The sequence below is a fragment of the Hylobates moloch genome, unplaced genomic scaffold (genome assembly GCF_009828535.3).
Source record: "Hylobates moloch isolate HMO894 unplaced genomic scaffold, HMol_V3 SCAFFOLD_20, whole genome shotgun sequence".
Taxonomy (NCBI): Eukaryota; Metazoa; Chordata; class Mammalia; order Primates; family Hylobatidae; genus Hylobates; species Hylobates moloch.
The window spans coordinates 46780047-46795501 of NW_026652295.1; the positions used below are offsets into that span (position 1 = coordinate 46780047).

The following is a 15455-nucleotide window of genomic DNA, read 5'->3' on the forward strand; positions in this document are numbered from 1 at the left end:
ACTTTTCTTCTACAGCTTCCTTAACTGTCTCAGCCTTTGTATAACTGAAGAGAGTTAGGGTCTTGCTCTGGTTTAGGCTTTGGCTTAAGGAAATGTTGTGGCTGGTTTGATCTTCTATGCAGACCACTCAAACATCCTGTAAATCAGCAGTAAGTCTGTTTTTTTGTTTTTGTTTTTGTTTGTGTGTGTGTGTGTGTGTGTATGTGTGTGTGTGTGTTCACTGGAATAGCACATTTAATTTCCTTCAAGAACATTCCCTTTGCTTTCATGACTTAACTAACCATTTGGTGTAAGAGGCCTAGCTTTCAGTATATCTTGGATTGGGACATTCCTTCCTCACTAACCTTAGATATCTCTAGCTTTTGATTTAAAGTGAGAGGCCAATAACCCTTCCATTCTCATGAATACCTCGAGTCCATTATAAGGTTATTAATTGGCCTAATTTCAATATTGATGTGTCTCAAGGACTAAGGAGGCCCAAGGAGAAGGAAAGAAACAAAATAATGACTGGTCAGTGTAGCAGTCAGAACACATACAACATTCATCAACTAAATTCACTGTCATATGGGTATGGTTTTTGGAGCCCAAAATTAATTACAATAGTAATTGTAGTTCATCAAAGAACCCTGACCACAGATAACCATAACCAGGTATGACAATAATGAAAAAGTTTGAAATATTGTGAGAGTTACCAAAATGTAACACAGAGACTCAAAGTAAGCACCAGCTGTTGGAAAAATGATGCCGAGAGACTTGCTCTACACAGGGTTGCCACAAATCATCAATTTTTAAAAAACACAATCTCTGTGAAATACAATAAAACAAAGTGCAATAAAACAGGGTATGCATGTATGTCAGATGGTAATAAGTATTACGGAGCAAAATAAACAGCGTCAGGGGATAGAGAATAATGGAGGAGAATGTCTTACTTTATTAAATTCAATGATGAGGAAGGGCCTCTCCGATAGGAAAGGATGGTGCCCCTGTAGCGTGGATCTGGTTGGAGAGAAGGACAATGCATGCAGATATCTGAGAGGAGAGAGTTCCATTTAGAGAGCAGAATACGCAACAACTCAGAGGTTTGCATTTGCAATGCCTAGTAATTGGAATGTAAAAATGATAACACAGCACTAAGAAGGAGGAAGAAATCAATTCCATCACGTTTGGTAGCATTTCTTCACCCCTCAATTTTCCCAGTCATCCTCAATTTTCACTGTTGAATAACCTTTTTAACAAGATAATAGCTTCTGAATGTCTTCTATGGAGTTAAATCTCGTAAAGTATAATATATTTAGCTACTCATTACAATTAAACATTTTATCTTTTAGCAAATATTTATTAAGCCCATCTTAAAACCAAAAGTTGTTTTGAAAATTTTAGGCTTTATTTCAGTGACAGACCTGAAATGCAAATATTGATTTTCAGCTATTTGTCACATAAAGGTACTGTATTCAGCTGGACATGGCACAAGCCTATGAGTGGTCAAGGAAGCTTATATTCCTGAAAGAAATTGCCATAATGAATAAATACTAGTACTTCAGGCCTGTTACCTGTTAATATTCTCCAAATAAGTAATAACTCAGGTCTTCAATTCTGATGAATGACCAACAGTCTAAAGGAAGAGAAATTGAGGCTTCTATTGCCAAACTTAAAATGAATCATTGCTTTATTTTCACCTGAAGAAATACCAGAATTCTATGATTTTGGAGTATCAGCTTATTAAGAACTTTTTTAAACATTGCACCTGGGAAAGTGTCAGATTGCTTCTTGCAATGTGTTCAACAGACGGTGAGGAAATGAATCCGTCAGTCCAACAACTCATGAGGAACTGAATTCTACCAAGAGCCACTTAGGCTTGAAAGTAGATCTCTTCCTTTTTAAGTTTAAAGATTACTACATCCCAGATGGCAGCTTGATTATAGCCTATGGGAAACCCTGAAGTAGAGGCTCCAGTTAATTGTACCCAGATTACTGACCAATATTAACTGTGAGATAATAAACATGTTTTGTTTAACCTGCTAAAATTCATAGTTGCGCATTATGTAGCAATAGAAAACAAATGCAAATCATCTACCCCTACAGAGGAATTAGTCTCAACCTGACATCACCAAAGGGAGTGAAGCTAGCGTTTGTTTTAGCAAAGATTTCCAAAGAGATCATCACTTTAGATATCTGGATACTACAATTGCTCCCTAAATCAAATATTTAAAGCCAAAGTGAAAAACGTGACAGATTAAATACATCTTTGATCCAGGATATTTCAGCGTTGTTGCCTCCAACACAGAGGACTTAATACATGATGTTGCCTTTTTTTATATCAACACTGTATTTGCTCTTTTTTTTTTTTTTAAACTTAGAAACCAGGCTGAGGAAGAAAAGAGTCAAATATATAGAATTTTTTACATTCTAAATATCTACAAGTTCCTACTGATAGGGTTTGGAGAGCTGTTGAATAAATTTTACAATAAGCACACAGATATGTAAATTAGGTATATTTTATTTTCATTCTGTTCTATACCATAATGGCTCAAGGCAGATAGCAGAAGACAAACTTTGTCCAACTGGTAAATTACTGGTTGGCCCTAAAAATATTAAGCTCTCCTGAGCCTGAATCCCTGCTATTGGTTTCTGCTTCTTTGTTTGCTATTTCAGCAAGGGTAAAAACAGAAAGCAAGAAAACAAGTTCTCCCATGCTTGTCAAAGGATTGTTTGTTTAACAGAACTGGAGGCTATCAAGGTAGTCTGACGTTGAAGTGACAGAAAAAGTGACTTCCTATGTGACACAAATCAGAGAAGGAGTCAGAGAAGTCCCTTGCCTATCTAGCACCTGTTTGTTCATCTTTTTATTAGGAGAGGTTATTTTAAAATCTTGAATCCTTTTTAAACATCCCCTATTAAAGTGCACATGTACTTGGGAGGAGCCACTGTAATTTTTTATCAATAAAAATCGAAGTATTAAAAAAACATGAATGGTATTAGATAGTCTTCTGGGACCGACCATTAGAAGCAGCAGACACATAAGTATCTACCGTAGGTCATGGCCAAGGGAAAAGGACTGTTGCTATGGTGTAGATGTGGTTTGTCCCCCGCCAAAACTCATGTTGAAATTTAATTCCCAATGTGATAGTGTTCGGAGGTGGGGTCTGTCAGGAGGTATTTGGATTATGGGGGAATCACACTCATGAATAGACTAATGTCAGCTTGAAAAAGTCAGTGAGTTTTTGCTCTCTTGAAAATGGACTAGTTCTCTTAAGAGAAAAAAACCTAGACTCTCCTGTATCTCTCTTTGCTGGCTTTCCTTTCTGGTTTCTGCACTGAGTTGAGGCAGAATGAAAGCCCTTGCCAGAAGCCTAGCAGATGCCAGTGCCACACTCTTGGACTTCCCAGCCACCAGAATCATAAGCTAAACAAACTTTTTTAAAAAACAATTACCCAGTCCCAGTTATTCTGTTATAGCAACACAAAATGGACTAAGACAGATGTCATCAGCAATAAAAGCACAAAAGTGTAATGAGATCTGGTAACCTAAAATTCTGCTGACATGAATTTTGCACCTACATCTGATCTTAAGCCCACATTCACATTAAATTCACATTTGAATAAGAATACTCATGAACTATCCTTTATGGTTGGCTCATTGCTGCAAATCCATTTGCTTCTCAAAAGTAGAACTGGAGAGTTCCTTAGAGAAATGTGACAAATGGAAAATACTGAAACATCAATTATTGTATCCAGAGTCAGATCCTGTAGACTCAGTAAAGTTTTAATAAGAAAAAAGGCACATTGCTCCACTTCCAGGTTCTCCATTGTCAAATTTATGGTGAGCAAAACAGCTTTGTTGAGTACTTATGCTTATGGCTGGTAAATGACTTGAGGCTATACAATACAAAATGCTAAGTTTGAATGTGTTCCAATTAACTACGAAGCAAGTTCATACCATCATTTTCCAACCTCTCAGAGTATCTATAACATTAGTTAGATGAATCATGATTTCTATAATCTAAATAGTTATTACCAACTGGTACTCTATTAAAAATTTCCACTGAGTAAGATAACCTATTGCATATCACTATATCTATAAATGGACTCTTAAGGATCTGGTTTTGACTGATTTGCTGAGTTAAATGGCACAATGTTTTCCCTTTTCAGAATCATTAGTCAAGTCATAATTTATTTGGGGCATAGGAAATAAAGTCTAGATCAGGATTCAGAAATTCTGTCTTTTGCCTTGAGGCTTGTCTACTATGTATATAGCCAGCCTTCTAGGAACCTCAATCCATTCAGGAAGTCATTACCTTCTTTATGAAAGGAGCTTTAGTAAAAAATAATTATATATATTTTTATGAGAATTTTTTTTAAAGTAAATCTATCTTAGGGAAAACACTATACTGTGTAGTTAGGAGAGACAGTATTTGATTTAAAATAATCCAAACTACCATAGCACAGATTGCTCTAAATATGCAGAGGCAAAATAAAATTAAAGATGTAATCTTGGGAACTAAAAAAATGTCAAATTTATTTTTTTGTTTGAGGCTCTCTGCTAACTTGGTGTCGGGAGCAGGTGGGAAATAATCTCCCCTGAGAATCCGTAGCCGTAAGCTGGCACATAAGTTTCTGGAGTGCATTAATGTTACCCATGAAATACAAAATTATGTCAAATAGAGAATTTAATTTGGTCTGCATTCATGCTGCCGTCAAAATCTGAAATAGGTCTTAAATGTAGGGTTTAACTTAACACTATTTCAGATTACTTTTGATTGTTAGTAACTAGGAGAGACAATACAAGGAAAAAAAAGCTTAAAAACATAACCAAGGAATGAGAGTCTAAAGAATCAATGTACAACATTAAACATTAGTAAAACCTATAGAACTAACCAGCTAAAATAGTCTGCTTTTAAAGAGGGGTACATGTCAGTCATCAGATATAGAACCAAAATAAACCTGTAGTGCAATGGTAAAAGGACACTTTTTTTCAATAAATGTTGCTGGAACAGTCAACTATCCATCTAGAAAAGATATATACCTGGATTCCTTCCAGACATTATAACAAAACACAACTTCAGGTGTTTAGTAGATTTAAATGTAAAAGGCAGAACAATAAAACTTCAACCAAGGAGAATATATAAATTGTATTAAGATTGTAAAAGACTTTGAAACAAGATACAAAAGCTTTGCATTTTATTTTAAAGTCTTGTATCAATAATGAAAAGAGATTGATAAATTACATTATAATATAAAACTTTTATTCTCAAAAGATGCTATTACAAGAGTGAAGAGGCATGTGGGGGAGAAGATGTCCACAACACATATATCCAGCAAAGGACTTGTATATGAAATATATGAAGAATTCCTATAAACCAAAAAGGAAAATACAAGAACTAAACCATTTTTAAAATGAGCTAAAAATTCTAGCAGGTATTTTAAAGTAGAGTATATCCAAATAGTTTACCAGTATGGAAAGATGTTCAATGTTATCTGTCATTAAGGAAATGCAAATTAAATCTACAATGAGATTCTATTATAGATTCATTATGATAGCTAAGATTATAAAGACTTATCAAACCAGTGTGTAAGGGTGTGGAAGATATTAAAATCTCATACACTGTGAGTGGACATGTGAATTTGTACTTCTGAAAAGTGTTTGGCAGTACCTTCTAAAGCTGAATATGCACATACAACATGATCCAGAAATTTATCCAACATAAATTTGTACATGTTTATATCAAATATCACAAATATCAAATGTCATGTACAGAAATGTTTGCAGGAGCATTATTTGTAATAACAATTAAAAATAAGAGAAAATGGAAAGAACCCAAAAGTTCTTTCACAGTAAAATTGATAAATTAATTGTGGTACATTATCCAATGAACTAAATTGAATAATGAGAAATAGTGAGTTACTATTACATACAAAAACATAGATAGAACTCAAAAATACAATATATGACAGGCTAAGATAAGCCCATTGAGTACATACAATATGATTTCAGTCATACAACTTACAAAAAAGGACAAAGAATAATTTCAAAACTAAATATAGTATAATAGTTACCTTTTGAGGGCCATTTCTGGCTTGACTTTAGGGAAGTTTCTGTTCTATTTCTTGATCAGGGTGTTGATTTTAAGGGATTATTCAATCTGTGACAATGTGTTGGCCTATACACTTAGATCTATATGTTTTGGGAGTGCAAAATATATTTAAGTAAAAGTTTACTCAAAATTATATGTACATAAAAATCCCTTCTAATCACTTCATTCACATCCATCTAATTGATTCTTCCAAATCTGCCAGATTTCCTTTTAACTATTTCAACTTCAATAGCTAGATGATCCATGGTCCAATGTACAACTGTTTGGGCAGCCTTGCTTAGAGCAGGACATGAACTGAACAGCATGATCTCTGATGTCCTTAACCTCTGCTAATTCTAAGTGTTCAGAGTTGCTTACTCTGATTATCACATTGTTATAATTTCCTTCGCCTCACAACCCCTAAATGCATACCTTACCAATGAGCTTTTTACAAGCATTTTCATTTGGAAAATAAATTTCTGCACATATCTTCACAAACCACTAAAAGAATATTAATTTAATCTCCATTTTATAAACAAGAAGGCTGAGATTCAGCATAATAGAATAGCCTCTTTAAGACCATTCAGCTGATATATGGTAGATTATTTTTCGCTTACTCATGGAAATTTTGTAAAAATTCTTAACTCACATCCTCATATCCCCATCATGTTTCCTTAGTTGGACTGAAAATTCTTCAAAGCAAAGACCATATTTTTTTCCTTAGCGTCCCTCCACAATGTGTTACATAGCTGTCAGCATGCAGTAGGTAATTAATAAATGATTCTTGAGAAATGGCAACATTCTTCAGTTTTGTCAGTATTTGAGCATCTAAAAGCACATCATTCTGAGCAAAGAGCTGAATGACTAAATCATCACCTCAATTCGATAAGGTATCTCATGAGCATTGTCTTCTTTGTGACATAAACCTTTAACTAATTAAAAAAGCCAGCCTACGAAGAAAGAATAGATGATATGTTATCAGACATTAGGATAAGTAGACTAATCTTTCTTTGCATTAATTTCACTAATTACTATCATAGGAAAAGTGCCAACATGTGTTTTTTAGTGACTAACCATGATTTTAAAATATCTGCACGTTACAGTTAAAGTGCTTGCACAAAACATCCATGACAATTGTCATGTAAATGGGCTCAAAGGAAAATCAGATACAGCAATTCACCAAGAATCTGTGTCCTTATCTAATCAGATTCTTCGTCTTTCAATATAATGCTGTAAAAGGTGCAAACTGAGCAAGGGCAGAGCTGGTCAGCATTTAAATGAGATTTTTCCAAAGGCAAATTCAAGGACCCAAAAGACTCTGAGAAGGAATGCCAGTATTTTCATTACTGGATCATTTTTCTCTTGAGTATAAGGAGACTTACAAGTGCCCTGAAAGTTTTTGTACTTAAAGATGCTTTTTCTAAGGTAAAATGTAAAAGGAACAATGCAGACATGTTGGTCATTAAATTTTATGTGGTGTTTTTTTCTGAAGAGTAGGAAGTTAAAGGCTCATTATCATTAACATAAATATAGTTCATCTTACCCTAAGACCAAGCAATTACAGATGTCATTTTAGAAAATTCATAACACTCTTTTATAATTCTAAGACATGATCAAAGTAAACATCAGTTCAGACTATTCCAGATCCTTGTCTTCAAAGTACCACAATTCACTCACACTTCAACCATCTGGGAGTACATAATGGATCTCTGTTATTACAAGCAGTTTAGTTTTATTCTTGAATTACAGCAACTGGAAAATTTAAAATATTATCCTAATATACAGATTATTCTAGAACTGGCATAGCTTCTGATTCCTCCTTTCACCTTCTCACCCCTTAGAAAAAAATGGTTACACTTTGCTAGAAGCAAAGTGTAATAATAGAACTTAAGAGAATCTTTCAGGCAAAGCTTTGGTAACTAGTTCAGGTATGCTTATCTAGGTTTCTCCTATAATAGATGGCAATGTAGAAAAGAACATTATGACAACTAGAAGGAAACACACACACACACACAGACACACACACTAGCACTTTCTATGTAGTTTTCTTTGAATTAGTAATCATAAAATTTAAAAATCACATTTTTACCTATAGCTCTCAATCCTAGTTGTCCACATAACCCTTGCTTTTGTTTTAGAAAATGCCAATATGTATGAATGGCTTTAGTTTTTTTCCTAAAATTTTATTCTGACAAATTTGTACCAGGTAAGTACTTCTTCCTTCCTTCTCTCCCTTCCTCTCTTTGCTTTCTTCCTTCTTTGCTTCCCTCCTTCGTCCCTTTATCTCTCCCTCTCTTTCTCTTACACCCTTCTAAAAAGTATTCATTATTTGTGATCTAGAGAGACTAATGAATTATAAGGAGCAAGATCCTTCCAGCTACTACCCTCTGATCAAAGCTGTTTGAGAGAAAAATCAGAAATATGATAGAAACTTATATGGACCGAATTGAAGAGAGTCTCAGAAGAGGAGAGCTTTTAGCAGAGTATGAACTGATGTTCAGAATAAAACAATGCTTTCCTCATCTGGGCTAAATGAAAAGGGTTCTAGGAGCATCCTGTTTCTATGCTTAGGAAGATCTGTGTCTCCCTTTCTATATAAATAATGGCTGATGGGCAGAATCTCAGTTCTTCTGTATTCTGTCAGTGGAACTAGGGGCCTATGTGTTTATAGCTCATAGAGATTCAAAGTCACGAATTGACAAGGGTAACAAAATAGCAGGGTAAAAACAGAGGGAATAACAGACAATCTACAATTACTAACTGGCAAAAAAAAAAAAAATAGTATGAGCATTCTGTGGATCAATTTCATGCTACAGAAAGTAACTGGACTTATATTGCTTTGACCTGCCCAAGAAGAGAGCCTGCCTGGGCTATAAACCCAGCCTGTGAAAGGCTGATGGGGTAAATCAAAGTTCAAGTGCTGAGAAAGATTATAGAAGATTAACCAAAGAGTACATCATTGGTGAATAATATAGTACATGTGTTCATGATAAGGTACTAAAGAACCAAGGAGTGAATCCCTCAAAAACACAGCCAGCATGTGGAAGCCTTAGAAAAAGAACTTTAAGGAACAAGATCAAACTTCATCACTTTTCATTTGATTCCCTCTCCTTTTTTTCTGTTCTATCACTCCCTCCACTAAAATTGGAATTTCACAGTTTTCCTTTCCTAGCTTTTAAAGAACCAGCAACAGGAGGGTTGTGGAGAAATCAAAGGGCAAGGACAAATGGAATAAAAGAATACATACATCCCACCAGTGTCCACTGCGTATTTCAAGGCATAAATTGGTATGATTGAAGTGTGGAATTGGATGTGAAATTGAAGTTTTGATGTAAATTTGAGATTATAATGAGACCCAAAGTAATTGTATATTAGTCATAGTTATCTAAAGGGACAGGACTAATAGGATATATGTAGATATGAAGGGAGCTTATTAGGAGAATTGACTCAGATAGTCACAAGGTGAAGTCCACAATAGGCCGTCTGCAAGTTGAGGAGCAGGAAGCCAGTGGTGGATCAGTCCAAATCCCAAAACCTCAAAAGTAGGGAAGCCAATAGTGCAGCTTTCAGTTTGTGGTGAAAGGCCTGAGAGCCCCTGGCAAAATGTAGATTGCTTTGGGTAGTACAGACATTTTAGCAATATTAATCCTTCCAATGAACATGGAATATCCATTTATTGTGTCTTGTTCAATTTCTTTCATCAATGTCTTTTAGTTTTCGGTGTACATATCTTTCACATCCTCGGTTACATTTATGCTTAAGTATTTTATCCTTTTAGATGTTATTGCAGATGAGATTGTTTTAATTTTTTCATAGTTTATTGTTAATGTTAATTGAAATTGATTTAAAAATTTTAGCCTCTAAGTCAGGAAGTGGGAAGTGGTAAAAACCTAACACCAGAGAAATACTTTCTTTAGAAATAATAGGTCCAGATCAGGTGATATTTTCTTCTATGATGTATACCCTCGTGTTAGATACCTGGTTAGAATTTTACCTCTAACTAACTGTGACTGTGAGCAGGTTATTACGTCTCCCTGTGTTCAGTTTCCCCTTCCTGATGTGGTATGTGATAATAGTATCAACCTCAACTACCAACTCTCATTGCTGGACAGGGTAAATGAATGTAATAAAAGTACTTATTATGGTGATTGCAACAAGAAAGCACTCAGTAAATGATAGCTATTGTTATTCCTATTATGTCTTTTGACTTATAGGATGATTTTGACCTGTCTCTTTGTATTTTGCTGCATTTATGGTTGAATAAGAATCCATTTATTATTATTACCCTATATTCTCCCCTCTTCCTCCCTGACACATACACATTAGAGATAGATAAATTAGATAGATGATAGATAGATAGATAGATAGATAGATAGATAGATAGATAGATAGATAGATAGATAGATAGACAGACAGATGATCATTCTCTTTGATATAAAAGTAAGATAACTTAATACTACTCTAGTATCAAGTGTAGCTTCAGGCATCTAGTCAAATTGAATTAAGAAGTCTTAGAGCATTTACAGTGTCACAGCACAGGCGATTTTGAGAACTGAGTGTTACAGATTTGACTTTCATTATAGGCTCATTTTTCCGGGAAGTTACAGAAAAGTCACGTTTTAGAGCTGGAAAGAGCATTAAGGCTTACTGGTGAGTTTCAAATCTCTTAAGACATATGGTAAGAAAATTGTATGAACTCTTACCAAGTGTTTGAAATACATATTTGTTTACAAATTACTGTTTATTGTTCAGCTCTAAGTAACAAAATTCAGTCTCTAGCAGTAAAAATTCAGGTACTAAATTTTAAATGTCATATACAAAATCAAATGAAACACTATATATAAATAAATAGATATACAGACAGATAAATACAAGCTTTGTCTAAAGTGATCTTCCTATATTTCCCATCAGTTTAAAAATGGGTGAACATTTAAGTATATGATACACAGTTATATTGGTGGAATAGTATATGTAATTAATTATTGTAAAATATTATGCATGTATACAAAAGTAATAGCAATTTATAAAATATTATATATTTTCAATATTATTTTAGCTAAATTTCAATATTGTTTTAATTAAATTTAAACTTACATTGTATTTTTGCAGTTTTAAAACATCATTTTATTAGTTTTTTCTTACTTTTTAATGAAGTTTTTGTTTTAGAATTTATTTCATTTTCCAGAGAAGTGGGATAATAGAGGTACCATATATTCCACACTCAGTATCCCTTGTGAACAAATGAGCCCATATTGATACATTATTATTAACTAAAGTCCATACTTTATTCACATTCCCTTAGTTTTTATGAATGTCCTTTTTCTATGCCAGGATCTTATTCAGCAAATCACATTAGATATAATTGTTCAGTCTCCTTGAGCTCCTTGTAGCTGTGATAGTTTCTCAAATTTCCTTTGATTTTGATGACTTTGACACCTTGGAGGAGCACTACTCGGATATTTTGGAGAATGTCCCTCACTTGGGATTCATCTGTTTTTTTTTATGTCATGCATACACTGTGCCTATGGGTTTTTGGAAAGATATACACAGGAGTAAAGTGCCATTTTTATTTCATTCTATCAACTACATATTACCAACATCATTTATGCTTGTTGATGTTGGCCTCGATCACCTGGTTGAGTTAAAGTTTGTCAAGTTCCTCCACTGTCATGTTACTCTTTTTTTCCCTTTCTACATGCAACTCTTTTGGAAGGAATTTGCTGCGTGATCCCACAATAAGGAGAGAGAAGTTATGTTCCACCTCCTTAAGGACAAGTAACAATTTGGAATCTTTCTCCATGAGATTTATTAATATTTTATATTAAACTGTAGCCATAACTCTCAAGCAAATCTGTGAAACCTGTGTCTATAGTGCAGACTGGTTGTGGTGCTTGGTTTTGGCCATATTCTGCCCTGTAGCCGAAGGCTAACACACCCCAATCCTTTCTGTCAGTTCTTCAGCAGCTTTCTTGATGGTCTCTATGGGGAAGTGGAGAAATGGGCTCTTATGAACATGATTACACACAGGGTGATGTAAGTCATTCTCTCAACATCAGACTATTCTCTAAATAGATCTGCAGCAAGTAGTTTACTCTGATTCATTAAATTCATATCCTGAGATTGTCTCAAAATCATCTCCTTTAATACACCTAGAGACTCCTAACTAGGTCAATTAAGTTTTCACTTAAGTCTAACCTAAGTTTCATGTGCTATAATTCGAGCTATTTTTTCTTTTGCTTTCATGTTCAGATTAAATTTCTTGAAAATTACTGGGTATATTAGAGTTCTCCAGAAAAACATAACCAATAGGATGTGTGTGTGTGTGTGTGTGTGTGTGTAGAAAGAGAGAGAGATTTATTTTAATAAGGAATTGGCTCACATGATTGTGGGGTTGGCAAGTCCCAGGATCTGCAGGTAAGTTCAAAAGCTGGACTCCCAAGAGAGCTGATGATGCAGTTCCAGTTGAGTCTAAAGATCTGAGAAACAGCAGGGCCTATATAGTTCCAGGCCCAAGGCCAGCAGGCTCGAGACCCAAGAATAGCTAATGTTTCAGCTCAAGTTCAAAAGCTGGGGAAAGCCAATATCCCAGTTCAAAGGCAACCAGGCAGAAGCAATCCTCCCTCACTGAGGAGACAGTCAGCCTTTTTGTCCTGTTTAGGCCTTCCAATGATTGAATGAGGCCCACCCACATTCAGGAGGGCAAATCTACCAATTTAAATGGTAACCTAATTCAAAACTACCCTCACTGAAACACTCAGAATAATGTTTGAGCTATTATACTATCGGGGAACCCATGACTCAGTCAAGTTGATGAACAAAATTAGCCATCATATTAGGGTAGAGTATTAAAATATTAATATCCCCAGAGAGAACATATGTACTTAACAAATATATTACAACCTTAGTGATCTTAGATTTCAACATTGGCTTTTGAGAAACTTGGATGATTTTCTTTCACAGCAAAGAGCTGCAATATAGGTACTAGAATTTATTTTATAAAAGAAAAAAATAGATTATTATTTTTATACCAAACCTGGAATCATGGATACTACTCCTCAATGACAAAAATAAGATAAATTGACCAAAAACAAAACAAAATGAACAAAGGGTAAGGAAGGGAGAGAAAAATATTATGGTATTGATAATAAGAAAACAAAGACATCTAAAATGAGTCACAAAATAATTTTCCACATTTTATTTATTAATCAGGTCAATAAATACATGCCAAGTACCCTCCTCAATGCTTGAGAGACAGCACTAAACAAAGTACAAGAAGAGATCCCTCTTGAAGCATAAATTTTTACAAGGAGAGATGAGCAATAAATAATAAAATTTACTGTCATAATCATTAATATCATTGTTAATTATTTTATAATAGTAATACATATCTTGATTATCAATTATATAATTATCAATATATAATATAATAATATAATTGTATATGATATAATAATATGTATTACTAACAGTATGTCTTGTTTATTGTTAACAATGAATATTATTAATATTGTTAATAATTTATTAATATTATTGATAATAGTGAATATTATTCTAACTAGAATATTATAGATATTTAGAAAATATTACTAACATATACTACTTTCAGTATTATTTTAACTAAATGTACAATTATGTTGTATTTTTGCAGTTTTAAAATACCATTTTATCAGGTTGTTTCTTACTTTTTAATAATGTTTTTATTTTAGAATACATTTAAATTTCCAGAAAAGTAGTATAATAGAGTTCCCATATACTCCATATTCAGTATCCCCTGTGAACTAGTGCACCAATAGTCACTTTCTAACTAGTCATCTTCTAACTAGAAGGTGACTTTAGGGCCCCCCACTTCCTCCTACTTTGTCTTTGTCCTGAGAAACACGGAGCGCCTTGACAGCTCTGTGAACCAGCCAGCTGTGTGGTTTCCATGCAGGCTTGAACTCGAGCTAGGCCCTTGAACTCAAGCTAGGCCCAGGCACTAATTAAGCTGTTTAGGTTGTTACCGAAAACAGTGAGAGATTATTCCTCTTGCTAAATGCATAGAAACTAGCCCTAGCCCTGAACCTCCTTAAACCCTCATATTAGTAAACTCCATAAGCCAAATCTCCTTCCCAGCTGGTGGAAGACATATCCAGGTCAAACATCTGTTCTGTTGCTGTCTGTCACCAGAAAGCTTCAGCCCTCTGTATATAAGTTCCTCTCCTAAATAGTTAGGATGGATCACCCTGGCATTTACTGCTTCTGTCTTCGGAATTGCAACCAGTGCCAACTCAGTAGAGTTTGAAGTACCCCCTGCATAAACTCCCCTGCTGCCACTTTTGTGATGATTCCAGCCACAGGGGATAAATTGGATGGAATAGTGACAAGTACATGGGAAAAATAAAAGTAGGGCAGGGGAAAAAGTATCATGGACATTGGTGTTGAGGAGAGCAATTTTACATATGAGGTGAAATTCAGTCTCCTTGAGAAGGTGGTATTTAGGTAGAGTCTCAAAGGCAGTGAAAGAGGTAGCCATGTGCATGTGTTGGGAGATTATCTAGGCAGAGTGCAGTCAGATCAAAGCAGAGAACACGACTCACATGTTTGAGGAAATGCCAGAGCGGCTGGAGTGGAATGAAGAATGACAGAGTTGTAGGAAAAGGTCAGAGAGGTAGTGATGGTGTTAGATGTGCAGGAGACAAGATTGTATGGATCAATCTGTCCGATAATGGCTTTGCAGGCCATTATTAGGATTGTCCCTTCAATCAAATGTCATTCACACTCAAACTTTGGTGTTCAGTTGACAGTTTGGAGTTTTGCTTACCTGGGCTGGTGTTTAGGAACAAGTGATAAAGCAATTATTACTCTATGTTTGATTTGAGGCTAAACATCATAATGTATCCTGTGGATACAATTGTCATATAAAAACTTATATATGAAAAAAATCACCATCTATTGGATAAGGAAGAAAGAATAATGGGATTCTAGAGTTCACAGTGAACACATGGAAAGCAGTAAGTTGCTCACCCCACATCCTTGTACGTAACTGCTACTCATGACTGCACTTTTGTAATGTGGAAAACAAAGTTAGATGCAGAAATCCAATTTGAGTTTTAAGGATACATTTCCACTTCTTAAATAACTTTTCTGTAACTTTATCTTTAACATTTAGGAGTTTCTTTTGTGAAGAATCACGTAGATGCTTAGGAAAAACATCTATGACAATATGCTGATAATCAAACTGTAAATCAAAAGTAGCTACCATATAATCATATATTTTTCTTTTTTTTTTTTTATTTTTACTTTTGAGATGGAGTCTCTCTCTGTTGCCCAGGCTAGAGTTCAGTGGTGCAATCTTGGCTCACAGCAACCTCTGGCTCCTGGGTTCAAGCAATTCCCCTGCCTCAG

At 34.7% G+C, this 15455-nt stretch overlaps 1 long non-coding RNA gene across 3 annotated transcripts in view; it reads left to right on the top strand.

The window, feature by feature from the left end:
• Window positions 1-15455, top strand: part of LOC131382160 (uncharacterized) — a 302517-nt gene that overhangs the window by 220826 nt on the left and 66236 nt on the right. For all 3 annotated transcript variants that reach the window (XR_009211406.1, XR_009211407.1, XR_009211405.1), the window contains exon 5: window positions 10655-10721. This is a non-coding gene — a long non-coding RNA (uncharacterized LOC131382160). The remainder of the gene's footprint in view (window positions 1-10654; window positions 10722-15455) is intronic.